General features: G+C 41.5%; 1 protein-coding gene and 1 long non-coding RNA gene across 6 annotated transcripts in view; one reads left to right on the plus strand and one right to left on the minus strand.

Moving 5' to 3' along the window:
- ARID4B (AT-rich interaction domain 4B) overlaps positions 1-22,429 on the minus strand; it is a 140,938-nt gene that overhangs the window by 116,346 nt on the left and 2,163 nt on the right. The gene's annotated exons all lie outside the window — the stretch shown is intronic.
- LOC122465315 lies at positions 3,910-12,658 on the plus strand. Of its 2 annotated transcripts, none has more exons than XR_006290062.1 (4): positions 3,910-4,103; positions 10,198-10,289; positions 11,207-11,312; positions 11,804-12,658. It is a non-coding gene; the product is annotated as an uncharacterized LOC122465315 (long non-coding RNA). The 2 variants fall into 2 exon arrangements; XR_006290061.1 differs by lacking the exon at positions 11,804-12,658 and adding an exon at positions 11,534-11,750.

Below are 22,429 nucleotides of genomic sequence, written 5' to 3' on the forward strand. Positions count from 1 at the left end.
TCCACGCTAGGTATATACTATCTATGTGGCCCTGAAAATATCACATGGGCCGCAGCTGTGTGCCAACTGGGCTACAAGTGGGCCATGGGTTAAGAACCAACCCACAGGGAGATTGTGGGGCTTGTCCTCACCAGCTCATGGCTGCCATGCCCAAAGGAGCCTGGGACCACAGCAAGGCACAATCCAGACCGCTGGGCTGGGACCTGGTGGAGAGGGAGGGCCAAGGTCCCTCTCTCCCCAGCCCTAAAGGCTAAGGTCACTCAGCCAGAGGGGGCTGAGAACCAGGCAATCTCACCACTAGGGAGCCAGCCACCCAAGCCCCTGTTACAGAGGGCTTCTGTCAACATAGCGACCACCTCTCAGGGAGGTGTAAATAGTGTCTGCACTAAGCGTGGCAGCTGCAGCGCTGTAAGTGTAGACTAGCCCCATGGGGTCATGGTGAATAAGCAGCTCAACACTAGCTCCCAATCAAATGCCGTGGCTAAAAGGGCTAATGTATAACAGGAATATCAAGTGGGAGTAGGGAGGTGAAGGCTTGGGCTTTGTTTGTTTTTTTAAACACCTTTTGGTAGCACCTGTCAGACCACTATTGGAGTATCGTACACAGTTCTGGTGTCACTTTAAAATAAATGTCTAAACTGGAAAAGGGTCACAGAAAAGCTACAAGAATTAGTTTGGAAAATATACTACAAGGAGAACTTGAAGAAGCTCAATTTATTTAGTTCATTGAAGGCAAGGTTAAAAGGTGCTTGATCATGCTCTACTCTTGGGGGAATTCTGTGCCACTGCGCAATGCAGAATTTACACAGAATTAATATTCTGCACAGAATTTCACTTCCCCCCACAGAATTAGTGCTGCACACCTGCTGGCTGTCACTAGGGGCTGCTGGATAAGAAGAAACCAACTCTCCATCTTGCAAAAACAGGACACTGCTGGGGGGAGAGGTAGGGGGAGCTGGAGGGTGCCAGGCAGCTGCAGTTCCCAGCACTTCCTGAAGGAGGTGGCATGTACAAGCCCAGGACCCAGCATCAGGCTGTTTCTCTGTGGATCTGTAGGCTCTGGAGGGTAGGGGGTGTGGGTGTCTGAGACTGGAGGGACAGTTTTCTCCTCTGACACACCCAGACTGAGGCACCCAACAAAAGCGTAACAGAGAAACAGGAACTGGATTGTTGCAGGTTTTTTTTAAACTTGCTACTCCTGGGGGAATCTTTTTTGTCGTCTGTATTGTTACAGACATACTTGCTGACAGATATTTTGAAATAAATTATCAAAATAATTGAAACTGGTGTTAAAAATTGTGTTATTCTGACAAATAAAATATATGGAATTTTGCAGAATCTTTATTTTTTTGGCACAGAATTCCCCTAGGAGTAATACTCTAATTACTTAGGGTGGGAAATGATACTGGAAGACTATTTAGCAGGCAAAGTCATAGAAGACTCCAATGGCTCAAAGTTAAAACATTCAAACTGAAAATAAACTTTAACCACATGGGTAATTAGCCAATGGAACAGATTACCAAGGGATGGGGTAAATTTATCCATTACTTGGAGTCTTTAAATCAAGAATGGATGTCTTTCTAAAATGTTAAACCACAAATTATTGAGCTAGACACAAAAGGCATTAGGTAATCTGTAGCTCAGATGAACAGATCATGATGGTACCTTCAAACCTTAATCAAAGGAATTTGATCTCAATTTTGGATGAGTATTGAATCACCAAGTAAAGTGCTAGGGTTGTAAAAAAAAATAAAATAAATAAAGCTTCTGAAGAGTTTTGTACCAAAGGATCGAATAAGATTATTTTCTAACCAACTAACATTTTTAAAATATTCAGAATGGTTATGAACCAACCATCCTATAGTTTTCTAGCAAAGGAGACAAGCTTTATAATTTTTGATGTGAGATAACATACATCAAATCTTATTGCTCCATCCATTAGAAATGAGTTCAGTGCAGTAGCAGACAGATAGACAGTGCACATGTGGATGCATCTCAGTTTAGAACTGAGACCTTATCATAATACTAATTTTGAAAAGATACTACAAACACTTTGCTCAGCAACAGTCTGTTCACTGCTTTAGCTTTAAGAAGCGGAACTTTAGCAAACACCCTTCACCCCTTTGCCTCCCAGCTCTACAGGCCAAGTCAGACTATCTCTTCCTTATATTCATAGGTAAATGTAATCCCTGCAATAATGTGGCTACCACAGCTATCTCGTTTAAATCTAGAGTATCCCGTTATAGGAGGACTAGAATATCAGTGTGTTTTTCTTAGTGTTTTCAAAAATCTGGTAGCATAACTTGGTAAATTTTTCTATAGTTGCTCTATCAGCTTTTGTGTGTTGTGACGTGGTAGTATAAATAAGACTTCACTTGTTAAAGGGGATAGGTTGTCTAGGCCTGATGTTTCATTATTTAAAAAAATATACAATTTTCTTTACTGTGAGAAATGACTCAATTCAACATACGCTAGCAGTATTTGCAACCTAAACTTTGGGCTACTTTATTATGTGAGAATATGAAACTGTCTGGTCTATGCTGTCATCCTGAACAATTCTATATAGTGAAATGTAAACTAGCCGCTTAGAACTATCTATAATGTTGGTAAAACTGATGGAGAAACTAAAGATATAATATGATGATGTCTCAAGACCCATTATTAGTGTAAAAATACTGTACGCCTCAAAGTTACAAGGCACAACTGCTTTGTACAGAAGTCATGTTAACATGGAATTATTCTAAGAATGAAATACAGAAAAGTTTTGTTAATAATACTGTTGTGATACTTTGAGCAGTCAGGCATCATGATGTAGTTATTTATAGTTTCCACTTCTGAGTCAAAATAGGCTTAAACCAGTTTAGCTCCAGGTCAGCGTATCCTCAACTTTAAAGGCTAGGAGTTTAAAATCTCAGAATTTTAAATCCTAGCATTCTTTATCATTATTTTAAGAACTGAAGGACTAAAAGTGATTTTAAATAAATGAAGGTGATGACAAAAAGATATTCTCCTTTGAGTATAGTCTGTAGGAAACCCCAATCTTTAGAGATAGACTATTATAACTTATAAAGGGACACATCTTCATTCTCTCTGAATTATGCAGGTCTTACGGTAACAAGCAAGATTACTTCAACAAAGATGAATATTCCTTTTTTCCAATTTTATTGTGGATGTGACACTACTTTCTGTAATCAGCTTTACTAATCACTTCTTTTTCACTGCCCCATGCAATCCCCCTGCAACACTTTTCAACTTTTAAAAACAGAGCCTAATGCCACACATTGGGTAGAGGCAATTGGCACAAGCACATAACTAGAAACATTTTTTTTCTTTTAATAGATTTCAAATTGACAGTCCCTTTTTAATTGCTCTCCTAAACTGGACATCCTCGACATAAGACTTAGCCAGTAAGTCAAGAGTAATGCTGTGTAAATGTACGAGTTGAGCTCTAGCTAGCAGCCTTCAGTTTGACACCTTGTCCAATAGGTCTTTTGAAGTGGCTTTCAATTGAGTTGCATATGCTCTGGTCCCTCTAGGTCAAAACAAGATTGAATACAACATCGAATAGATTTAGACTGCTTTTGAGTAGAGAATGCCACAAGATTTATAACCATAGGCGTCACAGCTTGTGATACTTAAAAATAGATCTATTGGAAAACTTTCCAATGGGAAACCCTCTAGTTGGAAAATGCTGATTCAACAAAATCTAAACATTTCACACACATATTGATGGTCAATTTTCTCAGAAAACTGACTGTGACGGGGCACACTCACCCTGCACTGGACAGGGAAGGGTTAGCCCTATATTGTTGGCTGAGGAAACCACGCCCCCTCAACTCTACTGGGCATGCTCCAAATGCACTAGTATAAAAGGGAGCAGCTCAGCTCAGTTGTGGCTGAGTGCCAGGAAAGAAGGAGGTATGCTGCCAGCTCCAGCCAAGGATCAACCAAAGCCTGAGGCTGTGGGAGCTGGAGATACTGCAATCCAGGCAGATACCAAGCTACCCATAGAGGCCCTGAAGAGTCTGGAGTTGCCAGGGACTGCACAGACCAGGGAACCCAGAGACTGCAAAGATGCCCAGATTACAGAAGTGGGAACTATGGTAGGAAGCAGCCCAGGGGATTTAGATAGTGGCCGGGTTAGTGAACTGGAATTTGGAGTCAGCATGTTTTGGTTGGAACCCGCCCCCCCGCTGACTCAGTGGCACACACTCCTGCCACTACGAGGGCCTGGACTGGGGCCCACTGGACAGGGAAGGCTTGGACCTCCCTACCTGGGCTGCCACCCCCCTTTTTGTACACGGTGGCCTCCTTCCCCACTGAGCCTCACTACCCTGCTACCAGGGACAAATATACTGACTTTGGCCACTAGGCCTTACTGCCCTGCTAAGATGGGTGAATACTGCCCTGCCGACTGAAGCAAATATATGGAGCCTGGCCATTGGGCCACACTGCCCAGCTATTAGGGGAGAGTACACTGACTTTGGCCATTAGACCTCATCGCCCCGCTAAGAAGGGCGAGTATACTGACTTGGGCTAAGGCGGCATAAATGTAGGTTAAGTGCTTCCCACCTCTGTGCCCTAAGAGAGATGGGGCACACTCGGCCTGCATTGGATGGGGTCTACCCCAACCCTGTCACACTGACAAAACTCTTCATTTTCACTTGTTAGCGTATTAGAGGAGCTATTTTTGCAATATTTTGTTTTGCTAACAATTCTACAATTTCAACTTTTTCCCATTTGGGGAAAAAATTTCAAAATCTTGGCATTTCCTATTGGATGGAAATTCCAAATGTTGACCACCTATACTGACAATTGGGCTTAGTCTTATCAAAACAGTAACATAGGATCCTTTCAATACTTAATTAGTGTAGCCTGGCATAATATGGTTGGGTTTGTAGTTTAAAGATTTGCCCATAGGTTGCTGACACCAAGAATAGATCTATGAGGCCTAAGAATCAAAGGCATACGGTAAAATTGTGAATCCACCCCAGATCATTAGAGAAGGCCAGGGAGGAAAGATCCTTGGTGCAAGTCACTGCAGAACATAAAGGGAAGTGACTTTAAACTCCTCCACCCAATTTCAGGACCAATGGCAGACAACAGAGCACAAGTCTAAGATCTCTGCATAAGCCTAAGCCTCAGATGCCATCCCTGATGGCAATAAGGCTACTCCTGATTTACCTCTGAGAAGGCTCTTTCAATAAGAATTTCTTCCAGGTATTAAATTTGTGCAGAGCCTTCTGAGCGTAATAGAGTCCAACCAGGAAATAGAAGAGGAAACAAAATGGAAAGCCTAATATCATGCTTCAATATTACACCCTCTCTAGTCAGACTTCTGGAAGGTTCAGAACTGGCACAGGCAAGCCAGTTTTAGTCCCTGTTGGATCTAGCGTATATACAGCACAAACACGCTAGCTTGGTCAAGCAGATGCCTTCCTCACTGACTTATCTTTGGGTTCATGTCTCTTGTTCAAGCAGGAGTGGAATTGGGCAGAGCTAAAATGAGTCCTCCTCTTCTTTAGTGTCAACAAAGATGTTTAAGGCTTAAAATCTGTAGGTCAACCAACCTCAAGCTTTCTGAAGGCATTTTGAGCTGAGCCATATCCTTAGATTTTCCCCTTAGATAATGGCACAATAAAAATTTAAGAATGCTGGGGCAGAGATGTGCTCAGATCCTCATTTCAGGTCTAATTAGCTTTATTCTTCTGATCATCAAAATTATGAAGCATTATCCATTCCTTTCTGCCTCCAGTGGAAAAATGTTAAAGTCCTACAACTCTGGCAAATGACCTGTAGTTCAGACAAAATTAATTAATAGTTTTTTGACCCAGAAATAGAAAGCCCTTAAAATTTGACCTTCCTGGAGTCCACTGTGCCACAGTTACACTAAGAATCCCTTAATGTCCCAGATCAAGAGACTGAACTGAAGGACAAAGGTAAACTAGCCAACAGACTGAACCTCTCTGAACAGCTTAACTACTAAATCAGAGGTTCTTAAACTGGTCTTTGGTTCATTCATGATAGTCTCTGGAGGGCTACTACTTCCATATTTTCACCTGTTTCTGGGAGTGGGGCAAAGCCTTTGATGGTCAAAAGGAATTGTGTGACAATCTCTCATCTTAAGTGTTGAGATCAATGAGAGAGAATAGTCTCTTCCTGCCACTGCTATGTAGGGGACTTTGAGATCTCATCCCGAGAGCAATCTCTACAGGAAATACTGAGAACCACAAATTTCTTCTCTATACTTCTTTCTGGGAACGCTGATCTGGGGAGGACAATATATCCAAAGTGCTACCTAATTCATCTCCCATGGCATTGTGTTGAAATCTGCTATTCAGCTGGCTCTACTGCAGTCTACATTTAAAATAAAACCAAAACCTAAAATCCCATGTGGTGTAAGACGTAGTTCTATTTTTAACAAACCCAGAGGAATATATAATAAAACAGTTGAAGAAAACACCATTTGGATTACATACTGCTACATTTAGTTTTTAATAACTAGGTTTAGGTAGTAACAGATCCCATGAAATACAGTGAGAAAAGAACTAACTGACTAGTAAAGGATCAAAACATTACAATAATATACCTTACAATATAAAAAAAATCCCACCTTGCAATATAGATTATTTTTTGTCTAGACTGATCTTTACTTGTAGTTTTACTTTTTTTTTTTTGTAATATCATTTCTCAAATAGTGAGGCCAGCTTCCATCCTGTAAGGTTATTTAGATAACGAATGGAAAAATGAGCCCAAATCAATATTCTTAACTTTTTACAAGGCATTAGTCTAACCACTGCATGGCTGAAAGGAAAAATTCTGAGAAAACAGCAGTTAAAACTGTTGCCCTTAGCATCGATACTGGTTATGTCCACACACCACTCTTCATATTCAGAATGGTCCGTAAGCAAAGCCTTTGCTTCTCCTCCCCCACATGCCCACCCAGTAACCACTTCCCCAGCAGCACTTCAGGGCAGGGACCATCTTGTTATGGTGTATATATACACAACAGTACATAGCATGATGGGGCCATCATCACTAATTGAGGGCCCCTAACTGCTACATAATACAAATGATATTTAGAACAAAAACCGACTTCACATTAAAAATCCAATTTTAATAGTTTTCCCTCAATTAATTGTTCAGTTTCTGATCCCAGGAAAAAGTAGGAGAGGTGATAAGAAATCCAAGGATATCCAAACAGGACACAGGGGGAGGGGGAAAGTTTAGTCTGACGACTGCCTATTTAAATTATTACTCATCCTATGACAGGGATGGTTGACATTAGACACTTATAGATTAACTTTTGGAGACAGACTAATTTTGGGGCCACAACTGAATTGACCTTTAGCACAGAGATTAAAGATTCTACTTGCAACTTTTTCCCTAACAAGTGGGGGCCATAAGCCATCAACTTTTGCAGAGTTTTAAGCTTTAATGAAAGCTTAACCTTTACATTAGGAAGGGTTATCTTCACAACTACAAATTGATACACTGATCTTGTAGGCAGAGCTTCTGTCCTTTTCTAAGCATCAGAAGTGGACTGAAATTAAGAGGATTCTTATCTGTTCCACAGCTCTTATTCATAACCCTGTGGGCAGCAGTGAAACAGATAATCATCTTAATTAACCTTGCTGGGTAAAAGATATCAGATCCATGAGATTCTCAAAACAGGAAGAAAGAAGGATAGAGTAATGGAGATGTCTTCTACATACGTCACAGTAGCCTGCTGGATCTGGGAGGGGGAAAGAAACAAAAGTCCTCCCAGCTAGATGTGGGTGCCACAAAATAAACGGTAGCATTTCTGTCTACCATAGATAGACCCAATACTACACTTTACTCCTGACTGGCAACAACTCCCGGTGTTACAGAAATTACTCTTCTCAGAACATAGTATCAATCAGCGAGCCAGTTCTGTCTACACAAACCTATACAAGAAACCAGGATGAGATCACTAAACTTTTTCAAACTGGTGTTTATCAGGATCTGAAGCAAGACTTCCAGCAGTGGGAGGCTGTGTAATTGCAATGCACCCCTGCTTTGCCCAGATTAATGGAAATATCTGCCAGTACTATGTCTCATGAGGAAAACATGCATGGATCATCAAGCTGCATAATCTTAAACAGAGATAATGGGATCTAATTCAATTTTGACAATGCCATCTTTAGATAGCAGTAGTCTTAGTTTGTTTTTTTTAAAAAAACTACAGCACTGTTCTGTAAAACACGTATGAGGAACAGTAATATTCCTAAATTGCAGATATCTAACGAGTATATACATATGAGCTACTCTACTTCCTGTCAATAATCTATTGGTGATTTAGTTCCACAGGCTGAAGTTAACAAACTGGAGGTTGCTAGCAGTCCATTCCCCTCCTTATCCCTCTACCTCCACAGAGGCAAAGCAATAGTCACCTGTGTGACAAACCACTACCTCTTCCCCTGTCTTGTGGGTGTTCAGAGCATGTCTACTGGATGAGGCCCCACAGGGGAGATATGAAGGGGAATGCTAGCTTAAGAATCCCTCTGGGGTTTAGTACACAAGTTGCTCAACTCCATCAGAATGTAGGCAGCTTTGCACATGCATACTGGCAGAAGTTTTGCTACCTACATGACTTTACTAGTGGAAACTTACACACCTACAAGTTTAGGCAGCCACTGAACAGTGGTTTTGTGAAAGCTAGTGGTAGCTAAATATTAGACTTTTAGGCATCTAAAGTGAAAGTTAGGCACCCAAGTCACGCTCGTAAATCTAGACCTTAGTGTCCATTTAAACTGTGCCTTGGGGCTTATGAAGACAGGCTTCAAAAAGTGAACTGAATGCAACCAATAAAGTGATGTCTCAGTCTATAGCTAGCCTGAAACAACAGACACGAACTGTTCCCATTCAACTAAATTGAGTTCTACTATTTAAAAATTGTCAGGATTCAGTATTAACCATTTTACTGATTATTATAGCTGAATCACCAATCCAATTAGACTTATGCCATTAGTGGATGTAGTGGCAGATAGTGGAAAGGGGTGCATATATTGAAGTAGTGTAGCTTGATCCTGTCTGTGGTGGGTGGAGTGAGGAATTCAAACCCACTCCTCTCAAATTTAAAATCACCTCTGCCCTAAAGAGGAAGAGATGCAAACATTCCACAGCATCCAAAGTCTTACTGCCTCTTGGATACCAAAAGCAAATCAGATGCCTTTTTGGGTCCAAAAAGCACCAACTGTCCATTGATCTGATATTAAAACCTCTAGCTTTCACAATAGCTCCTACAATGCAGTTATTCCTTGTCAATACAAATCTGAAGCAAACTGAAAATGCACACTTTGGAGGTAGTATAAAGAAATGAATCTAAATTCCAAATATCTCACTGATTGAGTGTAGGTGTGAAAAGAGAGGAATCAGGGGACAGAGCTTCTTAATTCTAGAAGCCAGGCCACATAATTTAAGTCTATGCATACTACAGAGGAAATGGTCTGATTTTTATTCCACAGTAAATAGGAACTTCTGCATGTATAGCTATTCAGACCATCCTGCCTTCCAGAAGCTAGCAAATGCAGTAATATAAAGCAATGTGTTTCAGATGTTTTATACAATTCAGTCACCCAGAATCCCTCAGTTTCTTTGGCTCTGACTGCTGCACCGGTACATCATGATTGGCTGCTGAGGCCTATGTCTTCTGGCAGCCATTTCCAGGGAGTGGCTATGATGCTCCAAACCCTCTCTCTCACACACAACAAAAGTAAGGCATTTTAACTTACTGAGAAGGCCCCATTTTCCCATCATCACTTTCAGAAATGCTGAAGCTATTCTGCAACACAATTATTTCTCACAACTCCTCAGGCTTTGTATTATCCCAGAACTGTGTTAGTGAGCAGCTCTGCCCAAAGACTGTTTTAACTCTTGGCTAAAGGGTTAAATGATTCCAGCAAGCAAAAAATACCAGCTTCCAATGATCAGATAATCTGCCGTCTTAATAATAAAATCACTCCATGCTCTGGGGGAGGGTTATAGTTGTATAATGTGCAATGATTTATGGGAAGTGAAGAGAGATTTAGGGGATACCGTCAACATAAAAAATAAAGGTGTGGAGGGGAAATCAAGCAACACCTAAGGTTACTATAATTGAAAGAGCAAAGAGTCTCCCTAGTTTTACTTGGCACAACTGACAGTCAATTCCACTGTCCCCCCGGCCCCATATAGCTGAAATTCTCTTTTGCCATCAAAAGTTCTACAAGAGACATTTCTAGAAGACCTCAGCTAACCACAAGAAAAATGCAACATTCTAATGATAGGTGAGTTTATAAAATATTTATACTTATCACAACAATATAGGCAACTTGTAGATGTTGCTATTGTAGTAACTAAGGCCTCAAAATTATGAATTATTTCTAAAGAATTGTGCAGGCATCTAGACTTTTAAAAAAAACAAAGAGGGCTAAGAAAAAAAACCCTCAGTCTAACGACAGTTTCTTCGAACTCTCTAGTCTGAGGAAATGCAGAGTTTCTACAGCCTTTCACAAGAGTGTACTGTTGGTGCCACTGATGAGTCTTCCTTTTTTTCCCCCTTGTCTGTGAATGAATTAAAATATAGATATCAAATACTAAGATACTATATTATGTTGCCAGATACAGTAGTTGAAAAATTTAAGAAACCAAACTCAACCAATTATTGTGATTAAATGATGTTACATGTGTAAAAGAAGTAGACTATAAGTGATACAGCTTTGGAGAAAATATTATAAACTTTAATAATAGGGTTTACCTCATGGGCAATCCTGTTAGAGAAAGATGAGAGTTGCATTCATAGTAATTTTAGTTTAGCAGTAAAGTGAAGAAATAAGGCTATTTGCAATCAAACATGCCTATGCTATCAAATTAGTGAAATACACCCATGCTGAAAAGGCAATAAATAAATTAATGTCTAACCAGACAGTGTGTTTATACAGACACCTGATCACAGAATAATAAGAATATGTAATTGATTATTTGATCAATAAGACACAGCTCAAGCATACAAAGGTCCCATCATTGTTCTTAAAATAAGGAGAATAAAAATGGAGGATTTATATATCTGTTCCAGCCTACTGGAAAACAATAGTTCTTGAAGAGACTTTACATATTTACTTTACATTATAAAATAAGTCTAAAAAGCATCAAAGAATGTGGACGGACTTTGTATAAACTATGACCTTTAAACTAAACATTTCAGCAACTAGCAGAGTGATGATGGAGAAACTGCAACTTGAGCAAACACAGCCTGCAAAGTTGGCCAAGGGATGTACCGCAGAAGGACCCATGAAAAGCGACGCGCAGAGGTAAGTTGCTGACCGAATCAAACCAGCTGGTATTCGGTGTATGGCCCAAGATAGGCTGTAGCTGATAGTATAGCCTAATTTATCTTACGCAAGCTGATATGACAAGATGTTTTGCACCAAGAGAGTGGAAAACTCCAGTCCCAGTTGCAAGAACTCAAAGGTGATGCCTTGTTCCCCAAATGAATGGTGAGAGGACAAATATCATTTTGAATCTTTGGCAGAAGTATGGGCACCTTCTGATTTGTCTACACCAGCATCTCTGAGAAGAACCAACAAAAGAAATGGAATAAAATGGCCTGCATCCTTCAGCACATTGCTTCAGTGAAAACTGAGGACACCTATAAAGCAGAAGACTGAGGTCCTGGGCCAGCCACCTGGGAGTCCTGGTGATATGGAGTATCTTCTCAGATAGGCACCTTTAACTATCTTTCTATTTTACAGGGGAAAAAAAAGGAGTACTTGTGGCACCTTAGAGACTAACAAATTTACAGGACTTTATGTTGCCTGCTAGCACACTGGGAAAAGACTAATTGTGTCCGTCCTTTGCTCCACCTGCATTTGTAGTCTCAATTCCTGATGTGAACAGGAACAGTTGAAAGCTGATGGCTGAGCAAAAAACTGGCAATAAGTAAACAGACTGACTTTCTCTTATGTGACGTCCCAAACCAGTCACTTGACTACTTCCTCAAACCGGGTACCTGATAAGTAAGGAAGCATACATGCTTCTGTATCTGCTTTAAAGATTGCCACAGAGTTAGCGTATTGTTCTTTTGTAACAGGTTAACTGAGACTGTGAAACTCTGTGGTTTCATGCTGTCTTTCAAGTTCTAGGTGTATACAGACATAAAATGAGACCATGTGTGCAAGTCTCTTGAACTGCACTCAGTCTATACAGTTTGTCTTAAATGTAGGACCATATGTTAGATAGGAGTGTTTAATCAGATCCTGGGGCTAATATAATTCATTGGGAAGTAAGTTAAAAGAGTTGATTACTGTAAATCCATTGGGAAGGAGACCTTGGTGAATTGGCATGTAAGTAATTGATCAAATTGTCTTATGGTTTAGCTATGGCTGGCTCTTCCTCCATTGTGTTCGCAACACCTGAGTTGATAACCAACTGGCACAAGTGAGGGACTCAGTCTAATATCTAAACAAAATCACCTTTCCAGGACAGCGGTTGATTATAAAGTGTTATTTTCTATTGTGGTTGTGGTGTTTGATTCTGAAAACCTGGATGGTTATCGTATCAACCAATTTTCTAGTTTAGGCTAGCAAAATCCAAGCCCAATACTATTTTTGCTTTCTTATGCCTTACGTTAGTAGTTGATGTTAAGGGTAGTTAATAAAATGAAATTGTAATATAATTTTATAGTCCTTTTGTTTAGTTAAGCATCAAAATTCAAAGAACCCTAAGAAAGATAGTACAAGTAATCAGTATGCTTAACTAAGGTTTGTTTTATACCCTATCTTTCTTACAGTACTAAAGGAAAATCATTATTAGTGTGCTGGGATTTTAGAGACTAAATTTTATGATCAATAGGCTTGCACAACTACAAGTTTTAAGAAGGTAATTAAATTTATACTTCAGGATGTAAGGTATGTTTTCAGGTGATTAACTTCTCACCCACCCTAGAGCACTGTATGACTGGTCAGTTAAGTAAATAAGGGTTTTTGCAGTCCTTGAAAGCATCACATATTAGTCACTACCAAGAAGCAGAATACCAGGCTAGATGGACCACTGACCTTACTGGCAATTCATATGTACCCACATACTTTATAATAAAGAGACACTAACAGGTTGTAATTCCTTTGGTACTGAAACATTTCCTTGTAAAGTTTCCAGAGATCAATCCCACTTGCAGATGGGATTCAATATCCTTCTAATTAAAACTGCAAAGGAAAGAATGTGCTGAAGTCATAGTAAAAGTATCCAGCTACAGAGTAAGGCATGTGTACAGCACAATTATAAAACAATTCTGTGCTATTTAGGGTTATATTCTTAAGCACCCCATATTTGCTTCACAAGCACCGACAACAATTTATATTGTGGCCAAAAGAGGATCTAACTCACTGTACTAAGTGCATTTGTAGTGTACTTGCCTGCTATAAATAACTGGCTTACTTGATATCAGTAAATGTATACATAAATATCAATGCAATCAGTATTTAAATCTCTTGATAAAACAAGTGGAGATTTGTGCACAGGCTAAAATATCTGAACCCATGAATGCACAATTCAGCTCCTGCTTAAAAGGTCTAATAGGCAAAGTAAGCAGAAATTGATAAAAGGTGGTTAGAACTCAAAGATAGTATTCCATCTGCAAGTACAGTCCACGTGCATTCACTTGGGCAGTGGTTGGTGCTCAGCAGTTGCATTGTGAACTATCAATTGATCTGCCACTGTCTCTAGCTTTCTGCAGAAACACTCCACTACACTTCACTGTGACTACCTCACAGCTGCTTTTCCAAAGCTCCAGCAAAACACTTCTTGCCGAGCAGGGAGTGACTGCTGAACATTTACTCAGAATGGAGGCTAGCGTGAAGGACAAGGGCACGTAGGAATTCAGTCTGGCGGGCGGAAAATCTCTTATCAAGTAATGTTACTCTCTTTGCAAGTTAGGGTAGTACAGTGGCTCTCAACCTTTTTTGTACTGGAAGCCCTGTTGTCATCATCATCCCATCTAGCTACCTATCCTCCACATTTAGCAATATGGGAAGGCCAAGTTAGGCATGTTTCTAAATACTTCATATCAGTTACAGTGCACTAAGTAAGATTTCTCATTAGGATGGTACTAAACAATTTCCCTGGGCTCCCCCAAGGCCTTTGGAAGTTTCTCAGAAGCCACTGCTTCTGAGCTGTACTAGGCACTGAGAAAGAGGTACCCAGAGGACGGCACAACTGCAGTGGCTTAATACAACTCAAGTGTACCCACAGAAATAGCTGCTCAGCATTCAAAGGGCTAAATGGAAAGGCACAAGCGAAGCACGTTTTACTCAAATACACAGGCAACAAGAGCAGCAGCAGTGTAAGCTCATGAACTGTGACTTTTCTATATTCTTCACCACTGTTCTGGAGATGAGTAGTCCAAAGTATATGCTTATTCTGACTTTTGCTTTCCTCTAAAAATTGCTAAATTGCCAATTATGATGGATGAAACTTGAGAGGAACCACCATCATATTTCCACAAAAGGTGAATAAGTTTTGGTCAATACAGAACTGGGGACCGTAGAGGCTGAAAGGCTCCACAGCTCTTTAAGTCCACACACAAGTTTAAATTCTAAATTTTCATTATTAAAATACTAGTCTCTCACATGCATGGCATTAAAATACTTGTTCAGTCAATTGTATAAGAAAAGTCTGAAATGCTATGTACTTTCAAGCTGCAGCTGAACAAGAAAACTCAGGTATCTGTGAAAAATGTGCATGATCATAAGGCCTTGTCTAAACTACAGAGTTTTGTCAACAAAAGTTATGCCGCTTTAATTAAACTGCTGTTGCATGTCCACACTATGCTACTTGTGCTGGCAGAGCGCATCCACACTAGCAGCTCTTGCTTTGACACAGAGAGCAGTGCACTGTGGATATTTATCCCACTGTGCAAGTGGCTGCAGGGTGCTTTGGGAGGGGTTTGCAATGCCTCATTGGGCAGGTACAGCATCACAATGATGCAGGTTTCTCAATCCCATCATTCCAGGGGCATCCTACTAAATTGCCAATTGCTTTTCAACTGAAGTTTGGGTGGGAAGGAGGGAGAGGAGAGTGGTGTGTCTGGGGTTGGGGAGACAGCAGGCTGACCGACCTATCCTGAGGTGGGGAGAACAGTGTGTGACAGGGAGTGTGTGACAGGGAACAATGTGTGACCTATCCGGGGGTGGGGGGGGATGTATGTGAGAGAGAGAGTGTGTGTGTGTTGGGGGAGAGTGTGTTGGCAGGCTGTCTCTAAATTCAGACAGCAGCCTGAACAACCAATCCTGCGGGAGGGGGACACCCCTCCACATCAGTCCCCAGCTCTGCACAACACAATGTCTCTCCCCACCCTGCAGCAGCCCGCTATGTCTGCCTGCCTATGGTTCTGTGATTTCCTCCCACCACCTCCTCAGCTGCCGGGAGCAGCTTCCTCAGCAGCTCTGTGAGCTCTCCAGGCTGAGGAATGTCAAAGCTTCCAGGAGTTTGAAAGGGGAGAAGTGCATGCCTGTTGGGCAGCAGAGTTCAAAACAGTGAGCAGAGTGGTGAACGGAGGCATTTTGGGATCCTGGGGGAGGCAGTTATGGCGACATAATGAACAGCAGCACCTACACCAGAGTGGGCAAACTTTTTGGCCCGAGGGCCACGTCGGGGTGTGAAACTGTACGGAGGGCCAGGTAGGGAAGGTTGTGCCACCCCAAACAGCCTGGCCCCCACCCCCTCCCTGCCCCCTGACTGCCCCTCTCAGAACCCCCCCCCCCCAAATCCTTGTCCCCTGTCCGCCCCCTCCCAGGATCCCAAGCCCTAACCACCCCCTGGCACCTACCCCCCCGTCCCATGCTCTCCCCAAACCTCCACCCCATCCAACTGCCCCCTGGATCCCCTGCCCCATATCCAAACCCCTGGCCCCGACCCCCTTACCATGCCACTCAGAGCAGCATGTCTGAAGCCACACTGCCCTGCCAGAGCCAGATATGCTGCCACACTGCCCTGCATGAGCGTGAAGCCCTGCCCCCCAGAGCGCTGCCCGTGAGGCGGCGTGGGAAGGGGAACAGCAGGGGAGGAGCCGGGGGATAGCCTCCCTGGTCAGGAGCTCTGGGGCCGGGCAGGACAGTACCGCAGGCCGGATGTGGCCCGTAGTTTGCCCACCTCTGATCTACACGATGCTTTGTTGCTTCAACTTTGCCACAAAAAGCTTTATGCCTCTCATTAAGGTGGTTTTGTTTTGCCATCAGAAGTAGCTTTGTAGTGTGTACACCTACACTGTTCGGTCAGCAAAAGTTGCCTTTTGCTGACCAAAATGTGTACTGTAGAAAATGCCTAAGTTTTCAGTAAAGGCACTTAAGCAATTTGGGGGAAGCCCAATAGACTTGCCCCTCCATCTTCCCACAAAAAGGCCACAAAGCTTTTTGAAGTCTGAACCTTTGAAAGGTTGTCTCATTCAACTGAGAAACATTAGCTATATGTATTCTGTGGTGATATCAGCACACTGTGTAAGAATTCACATTTTCTTCTCTATGACTTTAAAATATAGCGCAAAAAACTTCATATCTTTTTAAAATGTACAAATGTAGCACACAACATTTTGCAGGCCTACACCACATACAAATTCAACAATATATATAGCAATCATATTCTCAGATTATAAAAGCTACTGATTGTCCAGTTAAAAATGTTTTACTGAGGATTAGCATCATATATTCAGTGTTGCAGCTTCTATTATTACATTAAGTAGTATCTTCTGTACATTAGTTACCCTACTTGTAAAAATACTGATCCAAATATATCTGATACCAAGATTGAGAACAAACGAAAACTAATCTACTTTCCTCCTAGGCTCATTTACTTGTAATTGCGACAGACTGACAATATCCTATAATATCCAGAACAAACCTTGAGGAATTAAGATAATGTTTACTGAATTAAACTGAACCTTACTGAATGAGGGTTAATAAATTTGGGGTATTAAAAATGCAACTGTGTACATGTTATTATAGTATTGTATGTACATTCTCTAGTAGGGAGAGGATGCTAATGTACTTCCTCCCTTATCAGCCCTTTGAAGCCACCCCCTGGAAAAGCTACATAAATACTAATACAAACTAGATTCTTCAGGGACCAATAAACAAAGATAGGGTTTGGGGGTAAATACCCTAGTTTTAAATGGACTCAGGGCCTTCTTCCTGATCCAGCAAATGGACAGAACCCTGGTCCAAGGAGGGCCCTAATCCTTACAGTAGGGTTGGAAGGACTGGGCCTACTGAGATTTTGTAAGACTGCGGGCTTACTCTCAGCTGAAGCTGTCACAAACTGGTAACCACAAGGGATCTCCTCGGGTGGGGGGTTGAAGGACTGCTCCTGACAGAATCCACGTTAGGATGAAAGTAAGCTTATTAGCACATGTGTAGGTTCCTTTATTGGCTGTAATATGTTTTTTTTGTAGTGCTTTTTAACCTTCAGAATAAAATAGGTTTGCATAAGGAGAAGTGTGTTTACACCTGTAAACAGTTTCTAAAGACAAAGCAAGCAGGTGTACGTGTACAGCCTGTCTTGGCTGGGAATAACACAGTGAAGACAGGGATTTGTGCAGCCTGGATGCCGGTCTCTGTCCAAGGAAGGCAACTACTGAGGAGCTGAAGTCTGAGAGTAGGTGCTCTTGCTGGACCACTGAGGGGAAATACAGAAGCATTTACCCTGAACTGTGATAGTAACAAACTTTCCTCATTTAAAGCAGACCTCTCCCCCCAACAAGCTAGCCTAGGTTACCTCACAGCTCCTGTATCACAGTTTCTAGTAAATGATTCAATATTAAAGTAATGGATTTTCAAATTATACACTTGTTATATGATATAAGGCAGCTGACATTTCAGCTATGAAAGAAGTCAAATTCTATCCAGTCTAAGTTATTCAGACATGTTCTATAAAGCAGTGTTTTCTTTTCTTTCTGCGTAACTATGTAAGCATGAGGAAATTGAAAAGTGACCAGAGGTTGGTTAGTAAGGGGCATATAGGGAGCACTACTTTTAAATGGAGTGGTTTCTTGCAAACCAAAAACCAATTCTGGAGAAAAATACACCACAAGTCTTACCTGTTCTCCTAACTCCTTCACGTGAGCAGTCCCCAACTAGTAGTGTTCCTGTGCCACCCCAGCACTTCTGCTGCCGCCCACACAGCTGATTAGAAAATGAAGGTCACTAAATTCCTAAACTAGTTTCCAGACTGTAGCATGAGCATGAGAGCTGTTGGCTTTCAGCTGACTTGTGCTGCAGGATGGAAATTAGTTACTAAAAGTTTAGAAGACATATTTCACTTTAGTCTATCATGTGTATACAACACAATGGACTGGAGTAGCAGACTGGCTTTTAGGCAGTATAGTTGTAGCATAAGCATGCACCAGTGACCTCTGTAGGAGAGCTAGATAGGCCACTGTGAAATGACTGTTGTTGAAACCAATATGTAAATTCAGAATGAAGATGTTTAAAAAACACATTCTTCCCGTCGCATAGTTTTGTCAGTTTTGAATGAGCACCCCACAACACCTGAGTCTATGGAATACAAATATATCCACAACTATGTAAAACTGTAATTTAGGCTTGGCATATCAAAGCTCCAATTTTAAAGGTCAAGGTTACAACCACATTAGATCTAACCAGACACACAGCAAAACCCCGTTTATCCAATCTAACTGGCACCAGGGCCAGATCGGATAATCAAACATTCGGATAATCCGGAGAACGGGACAGTGCAAGGCTGCAGCACCGTCTAGCGGCCATAGGAGAGATCGTCCACTTCTGGACCTGTGTGGCTGGTTGTTTGGTGAATACGGAGAGTTGGATAAAGGAGCGTCAGACAAATGGGGTTCTACTGTACTTGGTTCACAGTGCATCTCTATAGTTTCTACAAAATTCACTACTTCTGTTATCATACAGCTAGTCAGCATCAAGTAAATTTCCAAGCCACAGCGAGAAATTTTATGCTAAGTGATCTCACTAATAAAAGGTAAAGGAAAATACTTTCATAAACACTTCTAATTTTTAAATACCTAACTATAAAGTTTCAGTTCCAATTAAATATCTGCAGCCCTAACCTTTAGATTAAAAAAACAAAAAAATGTACACCTCATGTTGTAGGTCTTTTTTGTAGAGTTAATCCCCTGACTTTAAAAAAATGTTAAGATAGAAAGCTTACAGACTGCTTTTCAACAATTGTGTTACATAAAACTAGTTGTTGGAACATAATTATTTCATAAATAGGTACCTGTTGGCAATCCAAGATTCTTTAACCATCTGAAACACTCTTATTTTGCTAAGAGTCATGTGCAAGGCATGCAATGTGATTAAGAAAATCCCAACTAGAACTCAGAAATAGCTACAGCAATTCACACACCACTCTAGCCTTTCTCTAGTATAGGCCAATATGTGATTATAAGAGGGAAAAAGCTTTGTTTACCTCTAGTGGAACATCCAGTTTGGTTTTATTCCAACATTTATATAAACAAAACTGTAGGGTTTTTTCATCTTTGCAGCTTATGCACATAGCACTCTTGGTAGGTTGAGGTGGTATATATTAGTATACAAGGGGATTAATTTCCTTGGATCTGGATATGCTGTTGTGGGGAATACACTGCTATCACTGGCTACAGGGGGTGGTATACATGTTAGGACATAATTTCTCAACACAGAGGGCAAGGAGGCATATCAAACTTTCGCCGGGATCAGGGAAATGGCAAGACAGGCCAAATGGCCAGCTGATTTGAGCCTGGGCTGCAGCTGGTGCTCTGAGTGGACCCTAGGATTGCTTCACAGAACACAACTCTCACAGGAGAGCCATGACTGGTCTGTGGTGCTGTCAGTCACAGCAGCTCTAGATGGGAGGGGACTCCACCTGCTGAACTCCAACCTGTGGTAGAGAGTACTGACCCTGGTGAGCAGGAATACCTAGAGGAGTAGTATGTGGAGTGGCAACCCCTCCCTCCCGGCAGAATCCCCTCCACGTGTGCCCCCCCACCCCCAACTCCTCCACTCTCTCTGTAGGAAGAAGCCATGGATTTGTGATTGAGAGGAGGGGAAATTACCAAGCGAGGTTGCTGTCTGGTCATTTAAAGCTGGGGCAGTAAAGTGTGTGGGGGCACTGCCAGGTGGGGTTACAAGGAGTAGGGGGGTGAGCGCTGCCAGGTGACCTGGGAGAAGCATAGAGGTAGAAGGGCCCTGCTGGGGGAGGGGCCTGTCAGGTGATCTGGGGGGATGAGTTTGTGGGGGCACTGCTGGGCAGTATAGTAAATAATCACAACAATGCTTCTGATATAGGCTGATCTTTACATATTTATCTTAAAAAAAATATCCAAGAGCTTCCAGTGGCTTAAGTGGCCCGTGGACCCCAGCTGAAAGTTGTCCCTCCTACTGAAATCTGAAATGGTGCCTGTGCCCTCATGGATGTGGGGACAGGTCCATGTTAAAAAAATGGTAAGGTGGGAAGTGATTCAAAAAAGGATGAGAAACCCTGTGTTGGGAGACAGTATCACTGTTGTTCCCCACACAGTTCCAAGCCATAACTAAGCATGTTAAGTGAACTTCCATTTGTATCACTTTACTACTACTACTACTTAGTTCTTATATAGCATTCTTCCTCCATGGAGCTTTACAAAGAAGAGTAAATATCCTATTCTCTTTACACATATGGGAAGAATATGGCATAGTAAAGATGAACTGTTCACACAAAAAGAGCCAGTGGCAGAAATGGGAATAGAACACAGATTGCCAGACTCCCAAATTAATGCCCTACCACAGAATACACTGCCTCCTTCATCTGAAGGAAGGATCACTAAAACAATAATCAAGGCTTAGGCCCCAATCCTGCAATGAGCACAATACAGACAGGCTCACAGTAAAACTGGGTCTTTAGAGTTCCATCCTCTAAATGCAAAAATGTCCTTTATAAACAAAATCAGTCACATTTTTTAAGATGCATCCTGCTCTGTTTAATCAGTCATCCAGTTACTCTGTGATGCTGGTGAATAGAAAAAAAGAATTCCCTGTTCACTCTCTTCTATTACTTCTGATTAGACAAACTTGTAACCTTGCAATATTCTTATGGATATGCAAATTAATTTACAAGATTGTAAACTGATATACATTTAGTTAGCATGAGACATGCTGTATTACTCTTTGGAAGCTTAAAACCAGCTAAAATTTTATTTTATTTTTGTGCTGTAACTCTAAAAAGGAGCTTCACTGTAACTAACGTCTTCCGATTTAAATCCCAAATAAATTTATAGGGAAACTCCAGACAGTTGGTTTGCTCATCTTGACCACACAGAAGTTCAGATCTCATCATGAACAAATCATAAAACGTGTTAAAATCCTGCTAAAAAATTAAACTTCTTGTGGCTATGGCAGTCTGAATCTTACGTATAACTAAAGAAACTTTTAGCTTTTGTTAAAATACTGTCTAAAATATGGATCTATAAACAGGATTTTGTGTTTGATATTTAAGCTTTAAGCCTTTTGCTACTTATTCAATTGAGCTAAAAGAGGGGTTTTCACGCTGTGCTATAGCACACTTTCCCCTCACATTTGTGATTGCAGACTTCCTCACCTCCACAATTGTATATGTAGTAGGCACTTAGATGGATCCTTTAACGACAATATCTGAACAACAGTATCTCCATGGTAATTACACATTTGTTTACATAGAAAAGTACTATTAGAAAAGTATTTCTATATATTTAGCTGCCTTTAGATCCTTTTGGGAAAAAAAAGTTCACCACTCTGTCTCCTTTTACTCTAGATCAGCGGTTCTCAACCACAGGTCCGGGATCCACACACAGGTTTCAGAGAGTCTGACGGGCAGGACCAGTGTTAGACTTGGTGGAGCCCAGGGCAGAAAGATGTAGCCCCGTCATTCAGGGCTGAAGCTTGAAGCCCAAGACCTGCCAGCTGGGGTGAAACCGAAGCCTGAGCAACTTTACTTTGCGGGCCTACCGGCGGTGTGGAGCCCCGGGCAGTGGCCCTACTTGCTACTCCCCAATGCCAGCCTTGGCTTTATATGCAGAAAAACAGTTGTTATGGCACAGGTGGGCCATGGGCTTTTTATAACATGTTGTGGGGGCCTCAGAAAGAAAAAGGTTGAGAACCCCTGCTCTAGATTTCATCTCCTGCCCCTATCTGTTCCATCTCCCCACGTGGTCACAAGTAGAAAGAGCACCATGTATTTAGCCAACACTCCACAGACCAGCAAGTCATGAACACAATTTGGGAACTTCCATATAACTCTGCCGTAAAAGTTTAACTATAGTTTTTATTTCTTACTAGATGCAACCTATTAATGAAATACCAATATTGGCGCACTACTTTAGGCCTCACTAGTTATCCCCCCCATTAAAGAAAAGATTTCGGGAATAATAGTTAAAACTGTACATTTTATGGCTCTTTCA

The sequence above is a fragment of the Chelonia mydas genome, chromosome 3, assembly GCF_015237465.2.
Source record: "Chelonia mydas isolate rCheMyd1 chromosome 3, rCheMyd1.pri.v2, whole genome shotgun sequence".
NCBI classification, from domain to species: Eukaryota; Metazoa; Chordata; order Testudines; family Cheloniidae; genus Chelonia; species Chelonia mydas.